The sequence below is a fragment of the Budorcas taxicolor genome, chromosome 24, assembly GCF_023091745.1.
Source record: "Budorcas taxicolor isolate Tak-1 chromosome 24, Takin1.1, whole genome shotgun sequence".
Taxonomy (NCBI): domain Eukaryota; kingdom Metazoa; phylum Chordata; class Mammalia; order Artiodactyla; family Bovidae; genus Budorcas; species Budorcas taxicolor.
Window position 1 is genome coordinate 3,945,692 of NC_068933.1, and position 13,284 is coordinate 3,958,975.

The 13,284-nt window shown below is 37.8% G+C and overlaps 1 protein-coding gene and 1 non-coding gene across 2 annotated transcripts in view; one reads left to right on the forward strand and one right to left on the reverse strand.

Annotated features, from left to right (window-relative positions):
* The window catches only part of CSMD1 (CUB and Sushi multiple domains 1), a 1,658,099-nt gene that overhangs the window by 1,364,177 nt on the left and 280,638 nt on the right, over positions 1 to 13,284 (reverse strand). The window lies entirely within an intron of this gene.
* TRNAC-GCA (transfer RNA cysteine (anticodon GCA)) lies at positions 4,581 to 4,652 on the forward strand. The gene has a single exon. It is a non-coding gene; the product is annotated as a tRNA-Cys (tRNA).

The following is a 13,284-nucleotide window of genomic DNA, read 5'->3' on the forward strand; positions in this document are numbered from 1 at the left end:
CAATATGTGCAGAGAAAGCCTTTGACAAAATTCAACATCCATTTATGATAAAATCCCTCCAGAAAGCAGGAATAGAAGGAACATACCTCAACATAATAAAAGCTATATATGACAAACCCACAGCAAACATTATCCTCAATGGTGAAAACTTGAAAGCATTTCCCCTAAAATTGAAAGCATTTCCCCTAAAGCATTTCCCCTAAAGGAACAAGACAAGGATGCCCACTTTCGCCACTATTATTCAACATAGTTTTGGAAGTTTTGGCCAAAGCAATCAGAGCTGAAAAAGAAATAAAAGGAATCCAGATTGGAAAAGAAGAAGTAAAACTCACTGTTTGCAGATGACGTGATCCTCTACATAGAAAACCCTAAAGACTCCACCAGAAAATTACTAGAGCTAATCAATGAATATAGTAAAGTTGCAGGATATAAAATTAACACACAGAAATCCCTTGCATTCCTATACACTAACAATGAAAAAAAGAAACAGAAATTAAGGAAACAATTCCATTCACCATTGCAACAAAAAGAATAAAATACTTAGGAATATATCCACCTAAAGAAACAAAAGAATGCAGAGTTTTTTTATATATAGAAAGCTATAAGACACTGATGAAAGAAATCAAAGAGGACACTAATAGATGGAGAAATATACCATGTTCATGGATTGGAAGAATAAATATAGTGAAAATGAGTATACTATCCAAAGCAATCTATAGATTCAATGCAATGCCTATCAAGCTATCAAAAGTATTTTTCACAGAACTAGAACAAATAATTTCACAATTTGTATGGAAATACAAGAAACCTCAAATAGCCAAAGCAATCTTGAGAAAGAAGAATGGAACTGGAGGAATCAACCTGCCTGACTTCAGGCTCTACTACAAAGCCACAGTCATCAAGACAGTATGGTACTGGCACAAAGACAGAAACATAGATCAATGGAACAAAATAGAAAGCACAGAGATAAATCCATGCACCTACGGACACCTTATCTTTGACAAAGGAGGCAAGAATACACAATGGAGAAAAGACAATCTCTTTAACAAGTGGTGCTAGGAAAACCGGTCAACCACTTGTAAAAGAATGAGACTAGAACATTGTCTAACACCATACACAAAAATAAACTCAAAATGGATTAAAGATCTAACCGTAAGACCAGAAACAGTAAAACTCCTAGAGGAAAACATAAGCAAAACACTCTCCAATATAAATCACAGCAGGATCCTCTATGACCCACCTCCCAGAATATTGGAAATAAAAGCAAAAATAAACAAATCAGACCTAATTAAACTTAAAAGCTTTTGCACAATGAAAGAAACTATAAGCAAGGTGAAAAGACAGCCTTCAGAACGGGAGAAAATAATAGCAAATGTAGCAACTGACAAAGAATTAATCTCAAAAATATACAAGCAACTACTGCAGCTCAATTCCAGAAAAATAAACAACCCAATCAAAAAAGGGGCCAAAGAATTAGACAGTTCTCCAGAGCAAACATACAGATGGCTAACAAACATGAAGAGATGCTCAACATCACTCATTATCAGAGAAATGCAAGCCAAAACCACAATGAGGTGCCATTTCACACCAGTCAGAATGGCTGCTATCCAAAAGTCTACAAGCAATAAATGCTGGAGACGGTATGGAGAAAAGGGAACCCTCTTACACTGTTGGTGGGAATGCAAACTAGTACAGCTATTATGGAGAACCGTGTGGAGATTCCTTTAAAAACTGGAAATAGAACTGCCTTATGACCCAGCAATCAAACTGCTGGGCATACACACCAAAAAAAAAAAAAAAAACCAGAATTGAAAGAGACAGTGTACCCCAATATTCATTGTAGCACTGTTTATAATAGCCAGGGCATGGAAGCAACCTAGATGTCCATCAGCAGACGAATGGATAAGAAAGCTGTGGTACATATACACAATGGAATATTACTCAGCCATTAAAAAAAAGTTTGAATCAGTTCTAATGAGGTGAATGAAACTGGTACCTATTATACAGAGTGAAGTAATCCAGAAAGAAAAACACCAATACAGTATACTAATGCATATATATGGAATTTAGAAAGATGGTAATGATTACCCTATATTTGAGACAGCAAAAGAGACACAGATGCATAGAACAGTCTTTTGGACTCTGGGAGAAAGTGAGGGTGGGATGATTTGAAAGAATAGCATTGAAACATGTATATTATCATATGTGAAACAGATCACCAGTGCAGGTTAAGTGCATGAGACAGGGTGCTCAGGGCTGGTGCACTGGGATGACCCAGAGGGGTGGGATGGGGAGGAAGGTGTGAGGGGGGTTCAGGATGGGGAACACATGTACACCCATAGCTGATTCATGTCAATGTATGGCAAAACCACTACAATATTTAAAGTAATTAGCCTCCAATTAAAATAAGTAAACTAAAACAGAAAGAAGCATCCCAGACAAGTCTTATGTTTAAACCACCCGTTTTTATTGCTTTTTTCTTTTTTATGAGTGTCATTCCTTTTTCTCTTTGAACATCTTAAGTAGGCATATTTTAAAGTCCTTTAAATTTATTCTTGACTATCACCGCATTGGATATTCCCATTGTATTTGTTTTGGTCATATGCTCTGAGTGTCTAGTTTGCAAGCTAACTTACAAACTAAACTGGAGGGCTCTTGCCTGTGTGTTCTCTCTTTCTCACCAATGAAATAAACTTCATATGTTATGGCAAGAAAAGAAAAACTTGGAGTATTTTTCTCTGCCCTCCACTTTAGTGTGTGCTGTGTACCTTCATTAATCAGTCCTCCTTAGGAGACAACCTCCCTTCCTAATCTTGTAGAAGGTCAGAGTAACCCACTTTGTGTCGTGTACGACAGTTCAGATCTGGATTGTGTCAGCAGTCAGTATGTCTTCTGATGTATAACCCCGTGTCTCACTAATGTAGGTAACTACACTTTGACCTCTAGTGGGCGGGCAGGCCTTAGGGCTTCCTGAAAGACTGTCTCCTGGACTACCATCCTCAGGTTGGCTCCAGTACAAACTTCCAAGTCTTCCTTAGAATGACTCCTGATTAACTGCTTTTCATACACTGTAAGGCTCCGTATGGTGCCTGGGGCCATGCAGGTGCTCTGGTCTTGCCTTGAGTAACTGCAGGACTGAGGCCAGTTCCGATGCATTGAGTTACCTCTGCTTCTTACATAAAATCCAGATGTTGAAACTGTAATTAATTTAGACCTTTAAGTCTGAATAACCACATGACATTTTTATTTCAAAATGTGAATTGTAAAAAGAGTAACTGAAAGACTTCAAAGGGTAAAAACACTGGAATGCAACTGATAAAATTCTTAAATTGTATGTGGTGATAAGTAGTACGGTGTTTAAGTAGTTAGATATTTTCAACTGAAAAATCCTATCATAATATTAGAGGTCCCTGAAGCTAATAATAACCACAAGAATCTAATCTGGCCTCTTTTCTCCTCAAAATGTCTCCCGATGTTACCTGAGCGGTTTTAAACCACACACAGTAGTAGAACCAGGTCCACTGCATTTCCTCAAATAATCAAATTATTTTAAACATCAAATATTAATTCTAAGACCTAGAGCAGTAGGTGTCTTTATTTTGGCAAACCCCATTCTCCCCCACCCCTGGAACGCCATGACTCTTCACAGGCCACCTTACACTGTCATTTCTAGATGCATTAGAAACATGTGACTAGAAAAGAAAACCTATAAACCCATGTGGTAGGCATAACTTCAGTCCCTTAGATTAACAATAGTACATTCAAAAGAATGTAAGATGTACTAAGTATAACTTTGATGCTTTCCTCATTGTAAGATTTCAAAACCTTTTCAGAAGATCAGAATCAATGTGAGGTCAAGAGATAATCAGGACCAGTCTTTCAGGCTGTAGATTAAAAAAGAGCTATAAAGAAGGACTATAAAGAAGGCTGAGGTATACACGTGTATACCTGTGGTGGATTCATGTTGATGTATGGCAAAACCAATACAATATTGTAAAGTAATTAACCTCCAATTAAAATAAATAAATTTATATTAAAAAAAAGAAGGCGGCTGAGGGCCAAAGAACTGATGCTTTCAAACTGTGGTCCTGGAGAAGACTCTTAAGAATCCTTTGGATTGCCAGGGGATCAAACCAGTCAGTCCTAAAGGAAATCAACCTTGAATATTCATTGATTTTCAGCATCAATTTTCAGCTGAAGTTCCTTACTTCATCGTTGGAAGGACCAGTGTTAAAGCTCTAATATTGTGGCCAACTGATGTGAAGAGCTGGCTCATTGGAAAAGACCCTGATGCTGGGAAAGATTGAGGGCAGGAGAAGGGGGTGATGGATGATGAGATGGTTGGATGGCATCACTGATTCAGGGGACATGTACTTGAGCAAACTCCAGGAGACAGGACAAGGCAGACTAGCATGCTGCAGTCCATGGGGTTGCAAACAGTCAGACATGATTTGACAAATAAACAACTACTAAGATTAAAAAATAACAGAGGAAAAAGGAGGAGGAGTGTGAGAAGAGAGGAGGTGAAATACCAAAATTCTTGGATGATGATGTAGCTTAAGTATCTATCATGCGGGGCTTCCCTGGTGGCTCAGAGGTTAAAGCGTCTGCCTGCAATGCAGGAGACCCAGGTTCGATCCCTGGGTCGGGAAGATCCCTTGGAGAAGGAAATGGCAATCCATTCCAGTACTCTTGCCTGGAGTATCTATCATAGTTTGATACAAAATGATAGTAAATATAATTGTGATATTCATAAAAATTAGAGATTATATTTAAGAATAACCAATTACTAGTGGTATGATTGGTGGAACTCAAGAATAAGACACATAATAAAAATCGGCTTCTTCTCCTGGGATCACAGTCACAAGAAACACATGTTATCTGCTGTCTTAGTTGCATATATGTGTACATATGTATATGTACCATATATGTTGTACACAAACATGACATATAGAATATATTCTATTTTATTTATACTGTATTTATATACTGCATATAAATATCATAGAATAAATTATATTATAGAAATAGAATGCATAAGATAAATATATATTTATGTATATATAATTTGATATATATGACTATAAATTATGTATGATTTTATATTTTTGATGCATAAACCTACAATTTTATATAAAATAGAATCTGATAGTCTTAAATTCCCATGCATGTAAAATGAAGACCTTCAGTGCACTTTTAGGGGTGAAGTTTTCTAGAGGATTACCATGTAATCAAAGTATCAAATGCATATCACTGTGGATTTTGCTTTCATCAGAGGATCATAAAGAGCAGTCATAGGGCACATCTCACTGCTGCTTAATTTTGTAGGATCTATGAGCTAAGAATGATTTAACATCTTTTAAACTGAAAAAAAAATAGGCAATGAGAACCTGTGACAAATATATGAAGCTCACCTTCAACTGTCCACACACCGTTTGGCTGGAGCCAACCCACTGGTTACACGGTATCTGTGACTGCCTCTGCACCACCAGGTGAGTTAAGCAGACACCGTGGAGACCAGACAACTCCCTGCCAACCTAAACCATTTTCCACATGGCCACTTAAGGAGCAAGTTGAGCAGAAAGAACAGACTAACAGGGCATAGATACTCGATGTGACACTTCAGGAATTCCTTTCCATGCTGACTTTTTTCTTTTGTGTACTCTCATATATATAAGAAGTCAGGTATCTGTACAATCATCATTAAAATGATTCTAAAGGTAAGTGTACGAAACATCAAAAAGCAATTAGATTGCATTAACAGCTTTGTTAGCCAAGGTGAGACTAAGAAATCTATTGATATAAATCAAGTAAGAGTACCTTGATTCCAATGCTATAAGGATTCATAAATAGTTTTTTCAATGATCACAATAAACCTAAAAATATAAAACATTCAACTTTCTTTTTAAATAAGCAATATAGTCAACACAACCCTTCTCTTTCTTTAATACACACACGTGCACACACATGCATGTTCACTTATATACACATGCACACGTGTATGATTTCAAAAGAACACACAGAATATAATGAAATATTTAGCAGCAAACATGAAATACCGGTAAAGGTAGCAATACTATGCTAGAAAGTGAGAAGTGGGCCACGTCCAGCTCCACACAAACAAGACATGATTCATCCTCAACAGTGACAGAAGCCCCAGTTTGAGTTTCATCATCTGTGAAATGAAGGAAATTCCTCTTCCTGGGGCTCCTTCACTCCTGGAGAATATTTAACGCAATACTGTGTCATGTAGACTTTGCTGGTTGCTCAGTGGTACAGAATCTGCCTACAATGCAGGAGACGCATGTTTGATCCCTGTTTCAGGAAGATCCCCTGAAGAAGGGAACAGCAACCCACTCCTGCATTTTTGTTTGGAGAGGGACAGAGGAGCCTGATGGGCTATAGTCCACAGAGTCACCGACTGCCTGATGAAGCAGCCTCATCTCCTGAATTCACTTTCATTTAAAGGCATTTCCAAAACATACCTAATCCAATAGATGCTGCAAACCAGCCTTTGCTCATTTATCCTCTAATGATATTAACATCATGTCTCTACCTTAATACTAAGTTACCATAACACTCTTCTATTAAGACAGCATATTTAAAATTAAATAATTATACTTTATTAAATTCTCCAAGATCCTGCTGTCATAAGCTCTTTTTTTTTTTTTTTTCTTTACTGCACTTACTTCCTTTGCTAATCTCCTGGTCCTTAATCATACACTTACTTGCAGAACTGACTGCCAAGCTTATGCTCTCTTTTTATTTTTAATATTGCTTAAGTGCATAGATGCCTTCAAATTAGAATTGGATTTCTGAGAACAGGAGTGAGTGAGTGACTGTGTGTGTGTGTGTGTGTGTTTAATCAGCCTGTATCTCTCCTGGGATTTGAAGAGTACCTAGCTGACACTGGATGATGGATTACTATATGCTTCTTACAAGACTAAAAAAGAGAAGAAAAAGTGGATTTTTGTGTCTGACTCAGAGTTTCTGCTTCATCATTTGTTCAATGGGCAAAATAAGACTTCCTTTGTGGACTTGTATGGTTTGGATCAGAAAAAATGTTTTTAGTATACCTGAGTTACTCAAAAAACAGGAAGGAATAAGATTAACAATTAGGAAAGAAATATTACTTTAGGTTCAGAAATAACTCAAGATAAAGATACACATTTTTAAAAATTATTTGTCAGTAATCTATCCATTAGCTGTAGTCATCTGAAGTTTTAACATAGTCTTTATTCTGTTCCAGGCACTGTTCCTACACACTTTAAAAGGTCAACTCATTGTATCTTTTTTTTCATAACAGATTAGACAGACACTAATGCTCTTTCCATTTCACAAATGAGAAAATTGAGGCCCAGAGGGCTGGTAACTTGACCTTGGTTATATAAACTAAATAGGGATGAAATTCAAATTTGTATCTTAGATTCTTTATTCTTTTGCTCCTAATTCAATGCCCTGTTGCCTCTATTTGTTTCCCATAAAGAAGCTTTCCTATAGAATAAGAAAGAATAGGCCAAGAATCTGAAATATGATATATAAGGAACATATGAGGAAAATCTGAGATAATTTAACTGATATTAAAATGAGGACTAGGTTAAAATTCCAAGGAGTGTTTCATAAAAATGGAATTATGACAGAAGATAATTCAATTTAAATGAGTACAGTGGAAAAAAAAAACCCATTACCTCTGTATATTTTAAAGGATATTAAATAGTTTCACTGGGGCCTGGCAGGTAAAGGCCAGAATTCACCTTAATTCAAATGGTGAATTAAGCAACAGATGATGAAATGATGACTTGCTCTTTTCCTCAAGGAAATGAGCTGTGTTACCAGCGAAGACTCTCCCTTTAGGTGAGATGGGGGTTTTAATCCAAGGGGAAGTAAGAGATTCTCCTCGTCCACAGTGGACTGAGTTCAGCCCCACAGAGCTCACCTGGCAGCCTGAGGCCCCTCTTTCCAGGGTCAGCTCAGAGGAGACTCAGTCCACAGTCACTGGGACGAAAGCTGGTCTTCAGACATGAGCAGTCTTCTCAAAAGGGTTCTAGCCAACTGTGCTACCATTTATTTCTTTATTCTTTTGTTCCTAATTCAATGCCCTGTTGCCTCTATTTGTTTCCTTTTTAGTTTGTTTTTGTAACTTGTAAAATAGAACAAGATTTCAAATTCATTGTGGAAAGTAGGTTCTAGAATGATATGGAGCAGTATAGAGTAGCTGCTCAATAAATCTTTTCTCTGGTCCAAGGCTTGTTACTGTCTTCTCCACCCTCCCACCCAGAAAAGGGGTAAAGTAAAAAGAAAAACAAAGTTACAGAATGCCTAATAAAACTTTCGGAGGAAAACTACTTTTCTTATACCGTTTTGTGACCAAGTTTTCTTTACTGAGTATTGTAGTATTTTCATTTGAAAGACAATCATCAAATATATGCTTTCAATTGAAATGTATTAAATATTTATAGACTTTGTGCGTGTGTGTGCTCAATCATGTCCAACTCTTTGTGACCCCATGCTTTTTAGTTCAATTTAAAAATGAAAGGGAATCATGTCGCAATTTGGGATATTTCTCCCTGAGCTAATTCTTCAGCACCAAGGCCACTTAAACCCGTGGCTCATCATCGTTACAAAAATAATTTTTAAATACTTCCACATAAAGGATTATTTCTGAAACTGTTAGAAGGGATGAGATCATAGAATGTAATCCAAGCATCTAAAAATTACACCTAACATCTCAGGAACAAACTTTAAAAAGAATTTCAGTTTTAAATGGCTCGTCCCTCTTTTATAGAAATGACAGAATTCAATTTAACTACTGAACAGTAGGTTCACAGTGGATGACAAAATCAGTCTCTCTCTCATTACAGTCTTTCTAGAGAACAAATAACAGATGACAGACGGTTCAAGTAGACCAGAGACATCGGCAGAAAAGGTTCCCATTTGATATCTGGTACAGCTAAGATGACCAAAGTCAGTACCTCTCATTTTTTATTATTGATGTATGGCAAAACCAATACAATACTGTAAAGTAATTAGCATCCAATTAAAATAAATAAATTTATATTTTAAGAATTTATTATTCATGTATAGCCCCTTAAGGAGCCTTTTAGGCATTTTCCCGTAATCACCCCCTATGAAATGTTAGTACCACAGTTATACACATAACTGTTTGTGTACTGTGTGTTATATGTGTTTTAAGACTTTCTCCCAGCTTGAGATATAATTGACCTACAATCATGTGTTAGTTTAATATGCACAGTATGTTGGTTTAATACATACATACCATGGATTGATTATTGTCAATTGTTCAGTCCCTCAGTTGTGTCTGACCCTCTGCGACCCCAGGGATAGCAGCAAGCCATGCTTCTCTCTCCTTTACTGTCTCCCAGAGTTTGGTTACCATCAATAGCTTCAGCTAAAATCCCATCACATCACATCCTACCATTTCTTGTTTGTGGTGACAACATGGAAGGTCTACTCTCTTGACAACTTTCAAGTATATAATAGAGTGTAATTAACTAGCCACCAGCCTGTACATCAGAGTTCCCAGAATCTGTTTGTTCATCTCATAACTGGGAGTCCATGCTCTTCACCAGCAATTCCCCACTTTCCTCTTCCCCACCACCCGACCCTCAGTTTCTGTAAGTTCAGATGTTCACCGTTCCACATGTAAGTGACATCATATGATATTAGTCTTTCTCTACTGACTTAGCTCTCTTACCATAATGCCCTCCAAGTCCATCCACATGTTCACAAGTGACAGGATTTCCATCTTTGTTATGGCTGAGTAACATTCCACTGTGTGTACATATATCACACTGTTATCCCTCCGTCTGTTGAGGGACATGTGGGATCTTGGCCATTGTGGAAAATGCTGTGATGAACATGGGGATGCAGACATGTCTTTGATATCCTGTATTCATTTCCTTTGGATACACACTGTACAGTGAGGTTAGTGGATCAGATGGGGCTTCCTTGGTGGCTTAGATGGTAATGAATCCACCTGCAATGCAGGAGACAGTGGTTCAATCCCTGGGTGAGGAAGATCTCCTGGAGAAGGGAATGGCTACACTACTGTATTCTTGTGGGGGAAATTCCATGGGTAGAGGAGCCTGGCGGGGTACAGTCCATGGGGTCTCAAAGAGTCTGACGCTACCGAGCAACAAACAGTTTCACACTTAACACATGGTACTTCCTTTTTTTTTTTTTTTTTTTTTTTTTTGAGGAAAGTTCCATACCATTTTCCATAATGGTTGAACCAGTTTACATTCTCACTAACCGTGAACAAGATTTAGCCTAAAGGCAATCTTACTGTTTATGTATAAAGTATAGACATGCACTAATAAAAGAGAACCCTTGTATCTGTGCTTTATACATAAGAGGAACTCTTTTATTCCATGCTCTAATATTTCAAACCTCCTCAATCTTATGGGTCCTGTCAGCTCCATTTTTGCCTTCCATCCTTCCCTCTAACAAAGATGAAGGACACTTTCATTGTTTGCAAAAGCTACTCATAACCTACTCCCTGCTAACATCTGGTACCTATCCTTCCACAGAGATTAGGAGATGGGGCTGTGTCTCCCTAGACCCATTTGCTTCAGAAAAACATTCCTGACCCATAAGACTGGCAGGAGGCTTTTGAAAAGATTCACATCTCAAAGAAGTAGGAAAAGGATTCGCAAGTTTATCTACACTGAGGAGAACACTAAGACCCTCCCTGGTCATATTCAGTTCCTTAAAATAACCAGAAATTTTGCTTAAAAAAAATAACTTTCCTCTCTTTTGTTCCTGTTTACTCTTACCCATCATTATCCTAGATACAATTTGATTAAATTTGCTTTTATATTTTTTTTTTCCTAAAGTAATGCATTTTGGGGCTTCCCTGGTGGCTCAAACAGTAAAGAATCTGCCTGCAATGTGGGCGACTGAGGTTCAGTCCCAGGGTCGGGGAGATCCCCTGGAAAAGGAAATGGCTGCCCACTCCAGTATTCTTGTCTGGGAAATTCCATGGACAGAGGAGCCTGATGGGCTATAGTCCATGGGGTCGCAAAGAGTCAGACATGACTAAGCAACTAACACTTTCACTTTTCAATGCCTTTTTAGTATCGTGATACCTTCTCTTATCTTCTAGAGGACTCTGCTTTTTCTCAGCTTAAAAAAAAGGGACAAAAATGCAGTATAACAGAATGTCTCTGACTAAAATCATTACCAAATGTGGACATAATCAAGACACCCAAAATCCATGCAAGAAATTTTTATCTGAAAACCCCTAAGCTCTAACAGAACTTGGGTGGTATTTTATTATATTCTCTTTCAATAGCGAGGACATTTGCCATTTTTATCAGTGGCTATGGTAAGTTAACAGAAGAACTCTAATACTTTTAATGGTTCTAGAAAGAAAAAGGATCTTATGAATAAAACACTCATATCTTTACTTTCAATTTTGTGATTTTTGGCCCAAATACATATTTTGTGCCTTGTTTGTAAATAGAAAGAAAGATATATTGTTAATGATTTACCCCTGATTAGCCTGGACTTTTCCTTAAGGAAGTCCAATTAAAGCTATAAATGCAAGGACACTCGGGGTTACACTTAGCTCTTGAGAACTGCATGGCTTATTCCAATGCTGAGATAATCAAAACCATACATCAGGTTTGTTTTTTTTTCACATTTTCTTCTTTTAGTTTTCTTCTTCTTTATTTTTTATTTTTTTAGTTTTCTTCTTAAATGTTTAATTCTGTCTAGCTAGAGTCTGGGGAGGAGGACCAAACATTTTATTCACATAGGCCCACATCTCTATCTCCAGCAAAAGCGAGTGGCCTGTGGGGAGGCTGACACAGCCTGGTGCTCCAGCTCCACTCCCTGGGAAATCAGAGAGAGAGACTTTCACCTCGCCTCACAAGTGGAAGACACCAAGTGAGTGCACTAGCTTCTCTCTTTCCATTTGATCTGCTTTATGGTGACACTAACGAAAACTGTAAGAGCTGCTTCCCACAGCTGAAACCTGAGGGAACTTCGGTCTGATGTGAAGTGCCTGTATGCCATGAGCTGTGAGCTGAGGCTTCAGATCTGCATTACTAATTACAATTGTGATTGACACTTTGGTCCTCATTCCTTTTGGAATAATCATCCAGGTTTTGTTTTTTTTTTGTTTTGTTTTGTTTTTCTTCTTCTTTTACATTCCATCCAGGAGATATCTTTAAACTCTTATTTATATGGTAGTTCGGTGGCGCTACTGGTAAAGAATACGCCTGTCAGTACAGGAGACATAAGAGATGCTGGCCGATCTCTGGGTTGGGAAGATCCCCTGGAGGAAGAAATGGCAACCCACTCCAGTGTTCTTGCCTGGAGAATCCCGTGGACAGAGGCGCCTGGTGGGCTACAGTCTATGGGGTCACATAGAGCTGGACACGACTGACTCGACTTAGCATGTACATCTTTCCCCGTTGGAATTTTAAATGAGGGGCTTCAAGATAACCTTTCTGGTATATCTCGTTTTGAATATGTTTTCATTGTGTGAATTAATCATTGGTTTTTCATGGAGGAAATTGGAGCAGTGGACACTGGAGCATGGAAAAATAAAACACATGTAAGACTCAAATGTTTATATATGAGACATCATGACAAGTTGTTTAAAGCAATGCCTTTTTTTCATCCATGGTTTAAAAACATTAATGTTTCCTCTTCATGTGTGTGTGTGTGTGTATATATATATATATATATATCTATATATATATATCTATATCTATATATCTTATGGCTCAAGTGAATTCATTATCTTTCTTCTATCTTAAAGTTAATAGAAGCACAACTGTAGAATCTTCAAGATTGTATAGATATGTGTGTGTCTGTATATTTTCAAAAGGCCTTCAGTTCAGTCGCTCAGTCATGTTCGACTCTTTGTGACCCCATGGACTGCAGCACACCAAGCCTCCCTGTCCATCACCAACTCTCAGAGCTTGCTCAAACTCATGTCCATCAAGTCGGTAATGCCATCTAATCATCTCATCCTCTGTCATCCCCTTCTCCTCCTGCCCTCAATCTTTCCCAGCATCAGGGTCTTTTCCAATGAGTCAGTTCTTTGCATCAGATGGCCAAAGTATTGGAGTTTCCAATAAATATTCAAGACTGATTTCCTTTAGGACTGAGTGGTTTGATCTTCTTCCAGTCCAAGGGACTCTTAAGAGTCTTCTCCAACACCACAGTTCAAAAGCATCCATTCTTTGGCACTCAGCCTTCTTTATGGTCCTTACAATTACATACTAGGCAAACGCCGGCTCTTAACCCATT